Here is a 16,153-nt window from a genome sequence, read left to right on the forward strand (position 1 = left end):
AGGGATAGGAGGGGGGGCCAGGCTGGGGGAGAACGGCCGGAGGTTAGAGGTTCGCTGACTAGCTCGGGCGGATCAAGAATGGGGGGGGGGGGGACCCACCTTGCAGGAATGCTCTTTCTTTTTTTTTTTTTTTCCTTTTGTGAGAGATGTCCACTAGAATTGTAGCTTGGAACGTCAGAGGACTTGGGGAAAGAGTTAAAAGGCAAGCGATTATGGACGCATTAAAAAGATATCTTCCAGCAATTATCTGTATAGTAGAAACTCACCTAACTAGGGAAACCTTGTCCCGCCTGACAACGGGATGGCAGTCCCAATCGTATCATTCTACCTTTAGTGGCTCCTCCAGGGGTATTTCGGTTCTTATTCATAACTCCATAGACTTCACCCTTATAAAATCTCATATAGATGCCCAGGGCAGATTTATTTTCTTGCATGGCAAGCTTAATGGTGATAGTTATATCCTAGCCTTTTTCTATATACCTCCTCCATTTTCAATGTACCCACTGCTTCAGTTAATGCTCTTTTCTGAAAAGAGACCAGAATGCCGCTTAATCCTGATAGGGGATTTTAATGCGGTCATTGATCCCAATAAAGACAGATTTTCACTTGATGGGGAAAAGGTGAGGTATCCTTGTAACTCCCCGCTGCCTCAATTCTGCTCTGAGGTGGGAGTGGTGGATATATGGGAACATCTTGGTGGAGGAAAGAGAGTATACTCCTGTGTCAGTAGGGGGGGCAGAGCAATGTCTAGGATCGATCTAGCATTTACTAATGAGAGCAATCTGAGTAATATCTGTAAGATGCGATACGGAGTAAGAACAGTTTCGGACCATTCACCCCTACTGGTTGAGGTTCGCAGCGGGAAGAATAAGGATACTAGGGGGCTAGGATTTAAGCTAAATCCATATTGGCTCACTATTCTGGACAATCTGCAGACGATTAAACTACTGATATCCTCCTTTTGGGAGGTTAACCTTCCCTCTGCTAATATCAACATAGTATGGGATGCCTTGAAAGCATATTTGAGGGGGGTCTTTATAAGTGAGATTGCCGCAGTAAAGAGAACATTTAGGAAGAAAGAGGAGGAACTGGGTAAGATCGCTGCACTCACAGCTGAGCGATACGCTAGCCATCCCACTGAGCACAATAGGCAAGAGATGCAGAAGGCTAGTTGCTCCTTGGAGAAATATGTAACAGAGAAAGCAAATCACAGGGTATTCTTCAAGGGGCTCAATTATTTCATCGAGTCTGGATGTCCGGGCAAGCTTCTAGCTAGAATAATTTCGCAACAAGATAAGAAAAAACAATCTATCATCTCAATTCGTAATGTAGAGGGCGAAACCATAACAGACCCAGAGGGAACTGGGAATATTTTTCTACAATATTTTGCTCATATATATAGATCTTCCCCTGGACTGTCGTCTGAACTGGTGATGCGGTTCCTGGAGAAAATTCCACTTTCTACGTTAAATGAAACTCAAAAAGAATATCTGGAGGAGGAGCTCTCTCTTGCTGAGTTGCAGGAAGCCCTTGGGTCCGTCTCGGGGAACTCATCGCCAGGAACAGACGGCCTTCCATATGAGGTCTATCGCAAGCATAGTGAGGTGATCCTCCCCCAGCTGCTGGAGGTTTTTTCCCAAGCAGCACAGGGAGGGAGATTACCACACTCTATGATGGAGGCCCTTATTGTTCTAATTCTAAAAAAGGATGAAGATCCGGCCGAATTGAGCTCCTATAGACCAATCTCCCTATTAAACACAGACGCTAAGTTACTATCAAAAGTCCTTGCTAGGAGGCTCTCGCGGGTTATTCCTACGATTATTCATCCGGATCAAAACGGCTTTATGCCAAACAGGGGCACCCATCACAATTTGCATAGGCTATTTATGAATATTCAATCCCCGGGGCGTGGCGCCCGCTCCATCCTGTCGTTGGATGCTACTAAAGCCTTCGACAGGGTGGAGTGGATTTTTCTTTGGGAGGTAATGAAAAAAATGGGCTTCGGCCCAAAATTTATGGCAATGGTCCAGCTACTCTATAACTCCCCAGTCGCCAGGATTAGGATCAATGATTTGATGACAGAGAGCTTTATTCTGGGAAGAGGCACCCGCCAAGGCTGTCCCCTTTCTCCCCTTTTATTTAATATTTATATCGAACCCTTAGCGGCCATGATACGACATGATCCGGAGGTGGCCGGTTTTGGCATAATGGGGAAGCATGACCGTGTGTCCCTCTACGCAGATGACATTCTGGTTTTTATTCATCAAACAAATACCACCCTCCCTCGCATAATGGATCTGGTCGGTCACTTTTCCGACATATCCGGACTTGAGATCAATTGGGAGAAGACCGTACTTCTCCCGATAGACGAGCTGCGAGGCGAATTAAATAATCAGATAACGATCTCTGATTCAATAAAGTACCTGGGGATAATAATTTCCGCCAAACCTCAGGAATATCTACAGCTTAACCTATTCCCCTTGCTGATGAAGTTGAGAGCAAAAATTAAGATATGGCAGAAAATTCTGCAAGCAAGAGCGGATAGAATTTCATTAATAAAAATGGTAGTGCTGCCCCAGGTTCTTTATGTCCTGCACAACTCGCCTATATGGATTACAGACAAGCATTTCAGATTGATAGAGCGGATGCTTAATGACTTACTATGGGGGAGGAAGCGTGTGAGACTGAAGGCACTTTATTTCTCCATGCCTTATAGGCGGGGAGGTCTTAATCTCCCATATTTTAGGGGTTATTTTGGGCCTCCCAACTCTGCCTTTTTAGTGACTGGGAAAATAGTCCTTTCTGCAGTAAAGTGGTGAAGGAGGCAGGTTTTTCTGATTTCTTCACTGTACTGGAATCCGATTACCTATTAAATATACTGAGCGGGTACACACTTTTCTGCAGAATGGCTATAAAGACCTGGTCGGTTATAAGGGCTTGGTGCGCAGTTAAGGCATCGCTTATCTGCACCCCATTATGGCACAATCCGAAACTTCTTAATCGAAACGATTTAAGTTGCAGTCAGTACTGGAGGACTAAAAATGTGCAGTACTTACATCAAGTAGTCAGCGGTGGACAAATTCTGCCCCTTATGGAACTAAGGGCAAAATTAGGTGAGGTGGCCTGGTTCGCATATTTTTAATTGAGGTCAGCACTCTTTAGCACTTTGAACAGTCACCTTTTTATTATAGACACTCCTTTATTTTTACAGGATTTAATTTGTAAGAAAACTGCCACGAGAATTAAACTATCTTACTGTTATAGACACTTAATGGATAATTTTTTTCGGGATGTTCTTTCTCCAGGACAGAGAGCCTGGTCTTCTCTTCTTTCAGAGGAGGGTCCCCCAAACTGGGAGAATATAGGGGAAAGCTTAAAATTGGTTTCACACAATTCTAATCACATTGTTGTTCAATTTAATATTCTGCACAAAATTTATGCGACACCTATATGGCTATACAGAAGAGGACTCCGGTGGGAAGAGACGGGGAAAATGCTATCTGTCCGGCTTTTCAGCATTGTCGACACTATTATGTATATTCGTATGAAATTATTGTCAACCACGTTCACAGATTAGAATTGGCGGACTTATGGATCTTATAATGTTAATTATGTAATATGTATTTAAGTTTTTGTATCACAATAAATAAAATTTTATAAAAAAAAAAAAAAAAAAAAGGAATAGTACTACTTAACATACCACCCAGGGGGCTTGTTGTCACCTTTATGTTGTACGTGGCTGGGTGGAGGAAGAGACCTTCAATGACGTCAGTGAGGACAAGGAACGGGACATGGCTAGATTTGTATCCAACCTTGTGCAAATGGGGAGTTTGCGGTTGTGCAAATGGACTGTTTGTGGTTGTTTGCGGTGCGTTAAACGGGGAGTTTGGTCTGTCATAGTTTGGTCTGTCACTGTGAAGCGGGCGTAACCTTTACACTACCTGATCGATACAACATCATACCTGATGTTTTAAAGCACGTTATCCCAAACAATTTAGAAATGTTAGGTGATTTATGCCCTTTATGGATTAAATCCAGACTCTGCGTCAACTACGTAATTTTCCATGGGAGTTTTGCCATGGATCCCCCTCCGGCATTCACTATTGTGGCCAGAAAGAGTCCCTGTGGGTTTAAAAATTCGCCTGCCTATTGAAGTCAAGGACGGTTCGCCCGTTCGCGAGCATTTGTGGAAATTTTATGTTCGCGACATCTCTAGTGTTCAATTTGTTTCTAAGTTTTGTATAGCATTTTGTCAGAGGTGTGAGCTTTCATTGTCCTTTTCATCAGCTTTTCATCCTGAGACTAATGGGCAGACTAATTGTACCACTGTTATATCCTGGTTTGACCTTGCTTGTTTGACCTCCCTGTATTTGTCTGTTTGTCCTTCCCTCCGCAATTACGCAGGATAGGGATCGCCACCCAGTTGAGCTCCGTTGCCTAGGACGGATGGTGCAAGTAGGCAGGGTCAGAGGTGTTGGTGGAGTCAGGGATGCACTACTCCCTAACCCCTTTTCGTGACAATGGGGCTGAGCTACAATAATAAGCACAGCTATTATCCAATAGATGGAGCTGTACTTGGTAAGCTAAGAGGAAGCCGCAGCACTCACAAGAGTTCTGCAATCTCTTTAAACAGATAATTGGTAGTGGTGCCAGGAGTAAGACCCTTGATGGTCTGATATCGATGACCTATCCTGAGGATAGGTTACCAATATCCAATTCCAGGAAAACTCCTTTAAACTTAAAGGAGAGAAGCTAGTCTGCCAAAAGGGATTGTTTATTTAATTCCATTAATAGGGATTCCACAATGGATCCAAACCACTGAACCAATTTCTCAGACCCCCATACAGTTATGTTATATCCTTCTAGAACTCAGAAATATTATCCAGGGTATTTGCATTTGTGTCTTATTTAGTACTTGAATTAGGTTAAGACCATCATATTACATTTTATTATTAGAATTGTATTTTTATCAAAATTGATTGTCATTAAAATCAGTGGAATCCAGTGGGTGTCGGCTTCTAAACATCTGTTGTTCAAAAAGAAGAAGAAAGAAAAAGAAGAGAAAAAGTGTGAATTATGTGTATTCTGCATGGAATAATACCATATTACAGTCACTCACAGAGGCACTCAATAGTTAAGTTTAGTTGGTAGAATAAGAAGAATGAGAATAAAAGCTGAATGGAATGGGTTGGACTTTGCTGGTTGCCACATCTTGGCAGGGATCCTGGTAATCTTCTGTTAGTAAGGAAAGCAATAGCTTTCATCCAGCTCAGTCTACGAGTGCGGAGCAAGAAGAGCATACATAAGTAAGTTACATCATGAATTAAGGCTAAAAGGGTGGAACTGTGTTCAGTTATGTTTTAGTTGTTTTTCAATCATGTTATACAGTTATGTTATATCCTTCTAGAACTCAGAAATATTCTGCAGGGTATTTGCATTTGTGTCTTATTTAGTACTTGAATTAAGTTAAGACCATCACATTACATTTTATTATTAGAATTGTATTTTTATCAAAATTGATTGTCATTAAAATCAGTGGAATCCAGTTGGTGTCGGCTTCTAAACATCTGTTGTTCAAAAAGAAGAAGAAAGAAAAAGTGTTAACATGGCCAATGATACCTGTATGAACCCATAATGAACATGCTTCCTTTGGTTGTTTGTGACCAAAAATGTTGAAATGTGTTACAAACTGTGCTTACCAGGGAGAGCATGGATTCAAAGCTCAATATGAGGGAAGCAATATTTCACATGTTTTAAGAAATCAATCAGTGTTCAGTTTTGTAATGACTACTGTAATAACATTAAAATGATAGATACTCCTAATTATGTGTATTCTGCAGAGAATAATCCCATATTATAGTCACTTACAGAGGCACTCAAGAGTTAATTTTAGTTGGTAGAATAAGAAGAATGAGAATGAAAGCTGAATGGAATGGTTTGGACTTTGCTGTGTTGCCACATCTTGGCAGGGATCCTGGTAATCTTGCAATAGCATTCATCCAGCTCAATCTACGAGTGTGGAGCAGGAAGAGCATACAGTGCTGCCCATAATTATTCATACCCCTGGCAAATTTTGACTTAAAGTTACTTTTATTCAACCAGCAAGTAATTTTTTGAAGAGAAATGACATAGGTGTCTCCCAAAAGATAATAAGACGATGTACAAGAGGCATTATTGTGGAAAAAAAAATAAAAATTTCTTAGCTTATTTTTACATTTGAGCAAAAAGTGTCCAGTCCAAAATTATTCATACCCTTCTTAATAATCAATAGAAAAGCCTTTATAGGCTATTACAGCAATAAAACGCTTCCTATAATTGCAGACCACAGGTATTTTTGCCCATTCATCTTTAGCAATGAGCTCCAAATCTTTCAGGTTGGAGGGTCTTCTTGCCATCACCCTGATCTTTAGCTCCCTCCACAGATTCTCAATTGGATTCAAGTCTGGACTCTGGCTGGGCCACTCCAAAACGTTAATGTTGTTGTATGCTAACCATTACTTTACCACTTTTGCTGTGTGTTTTGGTTCATTGTCATGCTGAAATGTTCACTGGTGCCCAAGGCCAAGTTTCTCTGCAGAATGCCTGATGTTGTCGTTGAGAATCCTCATGTATTGCTCTTTTCATGGTGCCGTTTACTGTGATTAGGTTCCCTGGTCCATTGGCTGAAAAACACCACCAAAGCATTAGGTTCCCACCACCATGTTTGACAGTGGGGATGGTGTTCTTTGGGTTGAAGGCTTCTCCTTTTTTACGCCAAATAAAGGAAACATCATTGTGATCAAACAATTCAATTTTTGTTTCATCTGACCATAACACAAAAGATCAGAAGTCTTCTTCTTTGTCCATATGAGCTTTTGCAAAGGCCAAGCGAGCTTTTGTGGGCCTTATCTGGAGAAGTGGCGTCCTACTTGGTCTGCATTGTGCAGTGTCCGTTGGATTGTCTGCCTTGAGACATTGCCACCAGCAGATTCACCAGGATGGCCTTGGTGGTGATCCTTGGATTCTTTTTCACCTCTCTAAGAATCCTCCTGGCCAGCACAGGTGTCACTTTTGGTTTCCGACCACGTCCTCTGAGATTTTCCACAGTGCGGAACATCTTGTATTTTATGCTCAAATGTAAATAAAAGCTGAGAAATGTTTTTTTCCCCACAATAATGCCTCTTGTACATCGTCTTATTATCTTTTGGGAGACACCTATGTCATTTCCCGTCAAAAAATTACTTGCTAGTTGAATGAAAGTAACTTTAAGTCAAAATTTGTCAGGGGTATGAATAATTATAGGCAGCACTGTATATATATCAGTTATATGACATCCAAACCTGAAGTCACTGTAAATAACTCTGCTTTTGTCTTTAACACACAAACATAGGAACTGTATTAAGGATATTGGCAGGTCTAGCTGTATAAACATAGGACAGGTCTTAGCTGGCCATCTACATGCCCTGCTACAACTCGAGCAACGTAACTTGCAGAAGTACTGGGGCCCTCCATTGCTTGGTATGGAAGAATTAGGGCCTTTATCACCACCTCTTGAAATTGTAGGAATGTTCTTGTCTGGCCTCTAGATCTAAATAGCACATACGCATTGTACAGCGCCATCTGTACAATGTGCACAACCAGCTTTTTGTACCACAGTTTTGTTTTTTGTGTTGCACTGTAGGGCTTCAGAACTTGATCTGCCTGCTGTAGTCCAGAATGCAGTCTTATTTGGGGACAGTGGAATTGGTACCACGTACAGGGGCAAGGGAGCTGGTGTTACTGAATGGTGATCAGCAAAAGGACATCCCTCTTGTCCTTGTACTTAACCACCAACATGTTCTCATTGAGGAGAGCACAGCTGTCTCCTTTTCTTAGTGGTTGCCCTACCAGGGATCTAGGGAGGTCTCTCTGATTTTTGCGTACAGTGCCGCACGCCACAGTACCTCTGGAACTTAGTGACTTGAACAGTGGTAGACTTGTGTAGTAATTATCCACGTATAGATGGTAACCCTTATCCAGCAGTGGGTGCAGTAAGTCCCACACCATCTTCCCACTAACTCCTAGGACGGAAGGAGGCATTCTGGGGGTTCAATTTGGGTGTCCCTCCCTTCATAAACCCAGAACTTGTGAGTGTACCCATAGCTACTCTCACATATTTTATACAGTTTTGTGCCATACCTTGCCCGCTTGCTGGGCAGGTACTGGCGGAATCTTACCCTCACTTTGAAAAGTAATAGGGATTCGTCTATGCAGACATTTTGTTTTGGGGTGTACACTCCTGAAAACTTTGCGTTGAAGTGGTCAAGGACGGGCCTAATTTTGAACAGTCATTTTGGGGGTCATTCTGAGGTGGGCACTGTGCATTATCGTTGTACTGCAAAAACTTATGTATTGATTGGAATCGATTATGGGCCATGGTATTACTGTAAATTGGAGTGTGGTACAAGACATCCTTACTCCAATACTGATTAATCTTAGTTTTTTTTAATAACACCCATATGCAGGAAGAGCCCACAAAAGGTCATCATTTCTGCTGGATTTACTGGAGTCCAACCTTGGGGTCTAGCGTATAGTATTGTGGGGTTATGGAAAATAAATTGCTGGGTGTATAAATTTGTTTGGGTTACAATCAAATTTATAAAATCTTCAGAGAAAAAGATAAAAAGAAAATCTATTTCTGTGAAGCCCGCACAATCTATCGGAATTCCTGAGTTGCCCACCAACTCAGAAATCTGGAGCTGGTAATTCTAAGGGGGTGGGGTCCATGTGGGCTCACTCTGGGGGCTGCCTCTGCTGCTACCCTGGGGCACCTTCTAGAGGGTCCCTCATCAGCATCCTCTTCTCCCTCACTGGCAGACTCAGTATCGGAGGCAAGCATGGCATATGCCTCTTCAGCTGAGTATACTCTTTGGGATGGATTGGACATTTTTATTTTATTGGAGTGTGACGTGTGAAATGTATAAACCTTTATTTAGTGTGAGGGGTGTATATGTTGTGTTTTCACACGTGAAGGTGCTTGAAAAAATGTGAAATTAAATTTAGGAGAAAAATGTGTAAAAATAAAAATACCCAAAAATTATTTTCTCCCCAAAAAAGTCTTCTGCACAAAAAAAACTTGCAGTGCAAACTGAGCAGACACAATCAGTAATGGACACTACTGATCGGTGCTCAGTGGTTGCAAAATGCACGTATACAGATGGTGTGTTCCTGCAAAAATCTAAACTGACACTAACTGAAATGTATTAACTACCACTAACTGCAGGACTTTAAAAAAAATTAAGTAAAAAAAATAAAATCAAAATCAAAAATGTGCAGAAGCAAATGAGCAAACTACTGATCCGTGCTCTGTAAAATGCACACACGCAGATGGTGCGTTCGTGCAAAAATCTAACTGAAATTTATACATATATAAAACTAACTACCACTAACTGCAGGTCTTTTTTCACAAAAAAAGTAAAAAATAAATAAAAAAAATGTGCAGATGCAAATGAGCACACTACTGATCGGTGTTCTGCAGCACGCACCCACACAGATCATGCATGGGAGCAAAAACTGTAGAATAAAAATTTACTACAGTGTTAAAAAAACTGTGAACATTGGCTAAAAATTTACTTATAGCTATATATATATAGAAATATAGAACTCTATATATATTTATATAAAGCCCTAACTACAATTTCTTCTTTTTGAACAAAAAAAAGGGAAAATTGGCAGAAAAATCACGAATGTGGGGGGAAAAAAGCGCAAAAAAAAAACCCCCAGGTGCTTATCAGGCACGTATGCACTGAACAGCACTTGGCGGTCACAGCTCGCACGCTGGAAAAGTGGTGCAGAACTTAAAAATTGTAAAAAGGATGGGGGACTGGGGGGGAATGGAGGGTAGTTTAGGAATCTGGAACTGGTGCAAATGAAAAAAAAATCAGAGCAGCAATTCCAGATGTTCTTCTTCTTTTCTTCTTTCAGCAGGAAAGGGTTAAAAATCACAGTGATTGTGCACTACAAGTCACAGCAAGCCAACAGCAGCACAGAAAGGCACAGAACCTGTCTGCATGCAGTCACCAGCTAGAATGGCTGTATGAAGGGAAGTTCAGCCCTTTCCTATGCAGCTATAGCGCTGCTATTGGCTGGAGGGTTGTTCCAGCTAATCGCAGCTCTGGCAGGGGACCTCAAACACTGGTGTCCCCTGCCTGACCTCGGGGGAGACTAGTGCTGATTAGTTCAGCACCAGTCACCCCCGTACAACCCCTGCACCACACCCTGCAGCTCCATGAATGATCCGGAGCTGTGATTGGCCGGTCTGCAGAAACCTTCCAATCGCAGTGATCGGGGCTGCAGGGGGGTGGAAAAACCTCCTTGTGCCCGTAAGAAAGATGGCTGCCTGCCGTGCAGAGCAGCCATCGTACCGCGGTCACCGAGCGATTTCGCTCAGGGACCGGGTGTACAAAGCTCTGTACATGTACGGCGCTGGGATTTCTGACCTGCTTCTCTGCTCTGTACATGTGTACGGCACTGGTATCCTACAGGTTAAACAACTATTTCTCCTGACTCCCTCAAACTTTCTCATACACGTTTGGCTCAGGGTTGTTTTGATGACAAGCACATGGATTTCTTCAAGGCTCATTCAGATTAATGAAACTGAATTTTAGTAGCAGGAATTTCTATAATAATAATAAGAAGAAGAAAAAGAAGAAGAATATGAATATATATAATATTAACCCCTTCAGGACCTTGCCATTTTAGGACCAGGCCATTTTGGGGAAATTTGACATGTGTCACTTTATGTGGTAATAACTTTGTAAGGCTTTGACTTATCCAAGCCATTCTGAGGTTGATTTCTCGTGACACATTGTACTTCATGATATTGGTAAATTTCTGTCAATATTTTTCATTTTATTTAAAAAAATACCAAATTTACCAAAAAATTAGAAAAATTTGCAACTTTCCAAATTTCAATATAATAGTTATTACTTTACATATCCCATATGTCTACTTTATGTTTGGATCATTTTGTGAATGCCATTTTATTTTCGGGGACGTTAGAAGGCTTTTCAGAAAATTTCCAAAACCCACTTTTTAAGAACATGTTCAGGTCTGAAGTCACTTTGTGAGGCTTACATAATAGAAACCACCCAAAAATGACCCCATTTTAGAAACTACACCCCGCAAGGTATTCAAAACTGATTTACAAACTTTGTTAACCCTTTTGGTGTTCCACAAGAATTAAAGGAAAATGTAGATGACATTTCAGAATTTCACTTTTTTTGCAGATTTTCCATTTTTATCCATTTTTTCCAGTAACAAAGCAAGGGTTAACAGCCAAACAATACTCAATATTTATTACCCTGATTCTGTAGTTTACAGAAACAAACCATTTGTGATCGTAAACTGCTGTATGGGCACACGGCAGGGAGCAGAAAGAAAGGAACGGCAAATGATTTTGGAGGGCAGATTTCACTGGGATAATTTTAAGTTGCCATGTCACATTTGAAGACCCCCTGATGCACCCCTAGAGTAGAAACTCCAAAAAAAGTGAACCCATTTTGGAAAATACACCCCTCAAGGTATTCAAAACTGATTTTACAAACTTTAGTAACCCTTTGGGTGTTCCGCAAGAATTAAAGGAAAATGTAGATGATATTTCAGAATATCACTTTTTTGGCAGATCTTCCATTTTAATCAATTTTTTTCGAGTAACAAAGCAAGGGTTAACAGCCAAACAATACTCAATATTTATTACCCTGATTCTGTAGTTAACAGAAACACCCCATTTGTGATCGTAAACTTCTGTATGGGCACATGGCAGGGTGCAGAAGGAAAGGAGCGACGTGGTTTTTGGAGGGCAAATTTCACTGGGATCATTTTAAGTTGCCATGTCACATTTGAAGACCCCCTGATGCACCCCTAGAGTATAAACTCCAAAAAAGTTACCCCATTTTGGAAACTAAGGGATAAGATGGCAGTTGTATTGGTACTATTTTAGGGTAGATATGATTTTTGGCTGCTCTATATTACACTTTTTGTGAGCAAGGTAACCAAAAATAGCTCTTTTGGCACTGTTTTATTTTTTGTTATTTACAACATTACATCTGACAGGTTAGATCATGTTCTATTTTTATAGAGCCGGTTGTTATGGCTGCGACAATACCAAATATGACTACTTATTTGTTGTTGTTTGTTTCAGTTTTACATAATAAAGCATTTTTGAAAAAAAAAAAAATGTTTGTGTCTCCATATTCTGAAAGCCATAGTTTTTCTTTTGGGGACTGTCTTATGTAGGGGCAAAATGTCGGGATGAGATGATGGTTTGATTTGTAATATTTTAGGGTGCATATGATTTTTTGATTGCTTGGTATTACACTTTTTGTGATGTAAGGTGACAAGAAATGGCTTTTTAACACCGTTTTATTTAATTTATTTTTATGGTTTTCATCCGAGGGATTAGGTCATGTGGTATTTTTCTAGAGCAGGTTGTAATGGATGCAGCAATAACTAATATGTCTACTAATTTTTTATTTTTTTACATTTAACACAATAATAGCATTTTTGAAACAAAAAAAATCATGTTTTAGTGTCTCGATAGTCTGAGAGCCATAGTTTATTTTTTTTTGGGCGATTGTCTTAGGTAGGGGCTAGGGATGAGCGAACTCGAACTGTATAGTTCGGGTTCGTACCGAATTTTGGGGTGTCCGTGACACGGACCCGAACCCGGACATTTTCGTAAAAGTCCGGGTTCGGGTTCGGTGTTCGTCGCTTTCTTCGCGCTTTTGTGACGCTTTCTTGGCGCTTTTTGAAAGGCTGCAAAGCAGCCAATCAACAAGCGTCCTACTACTTGCCCCAAGAGGCCATCACAGCCATGCCTACTATTGGCATGGCTGTGATTGGCCAGAGCACCATGTGACCCAGCCTCTATTTAAGCTGGAGTCACATAGCGCCGCCCGTCACTCTGCTCTGATTAGCGTAGGGAGAGGTTGCGGCTGCGACAGTAGGGCGAGATTAGGCAGATTAACTCCTCCAAAGGACTTGATTAACTGATCGATCTGCAGCTGTGGATCATTGAGCTGCTGATCCTCAATTGCTCACTGTTTTTAGGCTGCACAGACCGTTTGTCAGTCACATTTTTCTGGGGTGATCGGCGGCCATTTTGTGTCTTGTGGTGCGCCAGCACAAGCTGCGACCAAGTGCATTTAACCCTCAATGGTGTGGTTGTTTTTTGGCTAAAGCCTACATCAGGGTGAAGCTGTCACACCAAGTGCATTTAACCAGCAATAGTCTGTTCATTTTTTGGCCATATACAAAATCAGGGGCAAGCTGCGCCTGTCACCAAGTGCATTTAACCCTCAATGGTGTGGTTGTTTTTTGGCTAAAGCCTACATCAGGGTGAAGCTGTCACACCAAGTGCATTTAACCAGCAATAGTCTGTTCATTTTTTGGCCATATACAAAATCAGGGGCAAGCTGCGCCTGTCACCAAGTGCATTTAACCCTCAATGGTGTGGTTGTTTTTTGGCTAAAGCCTACATCAGGGTGAAGCTGTCACACCAAGTGCATTTAACCAGCAATAGTCTGTTCATTTTTTGGCCATATACTAAATCAGGGGCAAGCTGCGCCTGTCACCAAGTGCATTTAACCCTCAATGGTGTGGTTGTTTTTTGGCTAAAGCCTACATCAGGGTGAAGCTGTCACACCAAGTGCATTTAACCAGCAATAGTCTGTTTATTTTTTGGCCATATCCCAGTCTAATTCTGTCACTAAATCCATACCGGTCACCCAGCGCCTAAATACTAGGCCTCAAATTTATATCCCGCTAAATCTGTCCCTAGTGCTGTAGCTGGGCGAGTTATTTAGTGTCCGTTCAAGCACATTTCTTGTTCTGGGTTGAAATACAATTCCCAATTTAGCAATTTCATAATTTAGTGGTTTCTGCTATATCAGAGCTATTTGAAATCTATCCCTAAAAGGGTATATAATATTCAAGGTGCACATTGGGTCATTCAGAATAACTTCACACACACCCGCTACTGTGTATTTCCAAGTCTAATTCTGGCACTAAACCCATACCTGTCACGCAGCGCCTAAATACTAGGCCTCAAATTTATATCCAGCTAAATCTGTCCCTAGTGCTGTAGCTGGGCGAGTTATTTAGTGTCCGTTCAAGCACATTTCTTGTTCTGGGTTGAAATACAATTCCCAATTTAGCAATTTCATAATTTAGTGGTTTCTGCTATATCAGAGCTATTTGAAATCTATCCCTAAAAGGGTATATAATATTCAAGGTGCACATTGGGTCATTCAGAATAACTTCACACACACCCGCTACTGTGTATTTCCAAGTCTAATTCTGGCACTAAACCCATACCTGTCACCCAGCGCCTAAATACTAGGCCTCAAATTTATATCCCGCTAAATCTGTCCTTAGTGCTGTAGCTGGGCGAGTTATTTAGTGTCCGTTCAAGCACATTTCTTGTTCTGGGTTGAAATACAATTCCCAATTTAGCAATTTCATAATTTAGTGGTTTCTGCTATATCAGAGCTATTTGAAATCTATCCCTAAAAGGGTATATAATATTCAAGGTGCACATTGGGTCATTCAGAATAACTTCACACACACCCGCTACTGTGTATTTCCAAGTCTAATTCTGGCACTAAACCCATACCTGTCACCCAGCGCCTAAATACTAGGCCTCAAATTTATATCCAGCTAAATCTGTCCCTAGTGCTGTAGCTGGGCGAGTTATTTAGTGTCCGTTCAAGCACATTTCTTGTTCTGGGTTGAAATACAATTCCCAATTTAGCAATTTCATAATTTAGTGGTTTCTGCTATATCAGAGCTATTTGAAATCTATCCCTAAAAGGGTATATAATATTCAAGGTGCACATAGGGTCATTCAGAATAACTTCACACACCCGCTACTGTGCATTTCCAAATCTAATTCTGTCACTAAACCCATACCTGTCACCCAGCGCCTAAATACTAGGCCTCAAATTTATATCCCGCTAAATCTCTCGTTACCGCTGTCCTGTTGTGGCTGGGAAAGTTATTTAGTGTCCGTCAAAGCACATTTTTTGTTCTGGGTTGAAATACAATTCCCAATTTAGCAATTTCATAATTTAGTCGTTTCTGCTATATCAGAGCTATTTGAAATCTATCCCTAAAAGGGTAGATCATATTGAAGGTGCACATAGGGTCATTCAGAATAACTTCACACACACGCTTCTGTGCATTTCCAAGTCTAATTCTGTCACTAAATCCATACCGGTCACCCAGCGCCTAAATACTAGGCCTCAAATTTATATCCCGCTGAATTTGAATACAATACATTGGGCCAAATAATATATTTGTTGTTGTGGTGAACCATAACAATGAGAAAAACATCTAGTAAGGGACGCGGACGTGGACATGGTCGTGGTGGTGTTAGTGGACCCTCTGGTGCTGGGAGAGGACGTGGCCGTTCTGCCACATCCACACGTCCTAGTGTACCAACTACCTCAGGTCCCAGTAGCCGCCAGAATTTACAGCGATATATGGTGGGGCCCAATGCCGTTCTAAGGATGGTAAGGCCTGAGCAGGTACAGGCATTAGTCAATTGGGTGGCCGACAGTGGATCCAGCACGTTCACATTATCTCCCACCCAGTCTTCTGCAGAAAGCGCACAGATGGCGCCTGAAAACCAACCCCATCAGTCTGTCACATCACCCCCATGCATACCAGGGAAACTGTCTCAGCCTCAAGTTATGCAGCAGTCTCTTATGCTGTTTGAAGACTCCGCTGGCAGGGTTTCCCAAGGGCATCCACCTAGCCCTTCCCCAGCGGTGAAAGACATAGAATGCACTGACGCACAACCACTTATGTTTCCTGATGATGAGGACATGGGAATACCACCTCAGCATGTCTCTGATGATGACGAAACACAGGTGCCAACTGCTGCGTCTTTCTGCAGTGTGCAGACTGAACAGGAGGTCAGGGATCAAGACTGGGTGGAAGACGATGCAGGGGACGATGAGGTCCTAGACCCCACATGGAATGAAGGTCGTGCCACTGACTTTCACAGTTCGGAGGAAGAGGCAGTGGTGAGACCGAGCCAACAGCGTAGCAAAAGAGGGAGCAGTGGGCAAAAGCAGAACACCCGCCGCCAAGAGACTCCGCCTGCTACTGACCGCCGCCATCTGGGACCGAG

At 41.8% G+C, this 16,153-nt stretch overlaps 1 protein-coding gene across 1 annotated transcript in view; it reads left to right on the plus strand.

Moving 5' to 3' along the window:
- The first annotated feature begins 5,238 nt into the window (after positions 1–5,238).
- The window catches only part of LOC122935839 (amine sulfotransferase-like), a 34,965-nt gene continuing 24,050 nt past the window's right edge, over positions 5,239–16,153 (plus strand). Inside the window, exon 1 of the mRNA XM_044291746.1 lies at positions 5,239–5,306. The gene's annotated coding sequence lies outside the window, so the exon portion shown is untranslated. The remainder of the gene's footprint in view (positions 5,307–16,153) is intronic.

Source organism: Bufo gargarizans, chromosome 4 (genome assembly GCF_014858855.1).
Source record: "Bufo gargarizans isolate SCDJY-AF-19 chromosome 4, ASM1485885v1, whole genome shotgun sequence".
In the NCBI taxonomy this organism is placed as follows: Eukaryota; Metazoa; Chordata; class Amphibia; order Anura; family Bufonidae; genus Bufo; species Bufo gargarizans.